We start from the raw sequence: 2,561 nt of genomic DNA, 5'->3' as shown, positions 1-2,561 counted from the left end.
CACATCAAATATTTTAATGTTCTCCTCAACAACTCTACCACATCAAACATCTTATTGTTCTCCTCAATGAACCTACCACATCAAATATTTTAATGTTCTCCTCAACAACTCTACCACATCAAACATCTTATTGTTCTCCTCAATGAACCTACCACATCAAATATTTTAATGTTCTCCTCAACAACTCTATCACATCAAACATCTTAATGTTCACTTCAACAACAGCAAAAATATTGATCTCCAGAATCTAGACATAGTAACTCAAACCAACATTTCTTAGTTAATTTATCAATATTGGCACTTCAACAGACAGAACCTAAAGATACGAACATAAACAGATTGTTAAATTAGTTACCAAACAATCTTTTGGAATAGACGGTGTATATTCTTTTCTGTAAGTGGTTTTATTACCAATTTGATATTCTGTTTATTATTATTTATTACATGTTATTTTAGCTTATTTACCTGCTACTAGACTCAACGGTAAGGCTTGACTTATAACGCTAAAAATTGGGTTTTATATCTGCGGTAGACACAGCACGAATATTCCATTGTGTAGTTTTGTGCTTAACAACAAACAAACAAAGATACTTAATTTATATGGTATACATGTCTTTTCTAAGTTTGTTTGGTTTGGTCGTTGTTAAACGCAAAGCTATATAATGGGTTATCTGTGCTGTGCTCATCAAGAGTATCGAAACCCGGTTTTTAGCGTTGTAAGTCTCCAGACTAACCGCTGAGAAAACGGGGGAGGGAGGCTAGAAGGAAGAAAAAATGTGTGTGGAGTTATTCCGCTGAGCCACTGGGGGGGGGGGATCATATGTAGTAACTTAGTCGTGTAGAGTTATTCCGCTGAGCCACTGGGAGGGTTCATATTTAGTAACTTAGTCTGTAGAGTTATTCCGCTGAGCCACTGGGAGGGTTCATATTTAGTAACTTAGTGGTGTAGAGTTATTCTGCTGAGCCACTGGGAGGGATCATATGTAGTAACTTAGTCGTGTAGAGTTATTCCGCTGAGCCACTGGGAGGGTTTATTGTTGTTAAACGAACGACTGATTACCAGGATATTGTTGTTAAACGAACGACTGATTACCAGGATATTGTTGTTAAACGAACGACTGATTACTAGAATATTGTTGTTAAACGAACTTTATTTGTTTCTCCTCTAACTTAAAAAAAATATATTATCTTAGGAAAACAACCTTCATTGGTTTATCACAGATATATTTTTCATTTGAATATATATATCCCTGAAGAATTCCAGGTTATCCTTAAATGATCACAAGTTATTCCAACAAGGGACTGCCATTTTAATGGAATTTCTTTAATAAAGCCTGAAATACACAAGAACATCCAATCCACAGAACAAAAGCAGTTTCATTAGAAATGATGAACAGAAAATAAGGAAAGACTTCTGGTATTAAAATGAATTTTTTAAACTATTTTTGTCCATTTTTGTAGCTTTGGTTTTAGGAACAAGACACGTAAAGTTATGTTTGATAGCTCTTAGATAAATAAATATATAATATATATATATTCATAATTTGAAAATTGTAATATTTGGCTATTGATAACAGCCTGTCACTATTTTATATGCATTTATACGTAGAAAAACAAACACTTCTCATAAAAGTGACTTTTAACGAATTACCCAGAAAGCCAAGCGTCAAATACTTTATTCTAGACATTTTTCTTCCGCAGTTTTCTAAATGTTTTTTACGACGTGTGGGTAGGAATATATTTTTTTTCTACAACTTTACAATCCATTAACGTTTGAAATGACTGTAGGTGAGTAGTTTTTGTCTGATGTATTATGTCTGTACGAGAACCTTTATTTCAAAAATCGTACCGTAAATCTCTTGTCAGGACCATCAGGTCGAGTGACGTTAGTTTCTGTAACTACCATAACAAGTTAAGGGTGTCCAGTGGCACGTGCATGAAATTGTCCATTTCATAAACTATCGGATAAACTCATACTTTAATGGTACTTAAGAACTAGTAAGCGGAAGAAAAACTGATAGTATATATATATAATCTATGAGATTGAAGCACGTTTTGCTCAGAAAGTATGATAAAAGATATGTCTAGGACTACAAGTGCATCATTGACACTTAATGTTTCAGTAAAATAGGATCCGATAGAGTTATCGTCTCATGTAAGATATTTGCTCACTAATAACGGGGGGGGGGGGTATATAAGTAACGCATTTCCAGTGTTACCGAGGAAATGAAATCGATACCTGATTGTTCAAGGCACTTAAATCAAAACCCTGCGCTAGATAAAGATATTCCAAACCAGCCTATGAGCTCTGAAAAAAAAACGTTTCAACAGTTTGGATAACAGGTTCAAATGCGAATAAAGACTAAGTTACTAAATATCTTCTGGTAATCAGTCGTTCGTTTAACAACAATATCTTGGTAATCAGTCGTTCGTTTAACAACAATATTCTGGTAACCAGTCGTTCGTTTAATAACAACATATTGGTAATTAATCGTTCGTTTAACAACAATATTCTGGTAACCAGTCGTTCGTTTAATAACAACATATTGGTAATTAATCGT

This window comes from Limulus polyphemus, unplaced genomic scaffold (genome assembly GCF_000517525.1).
Source record: "Limulus polyphemus unplaced genomic scaffold, Limulus_polyphemus-2.1.2 Scaffold1865, whole genome shotgun sequence".
Lineage (NCBI taxonomy): Eukaryota > Metazoa > Arthropoda > Merostomata > Xiphosura > Limulidae > Limulus > Limulus polyphemus.
The sequence above is the reverse complement of the archived record's forward strand: the minus strand, read 5'-3'. Positions refer to the sequence as shown.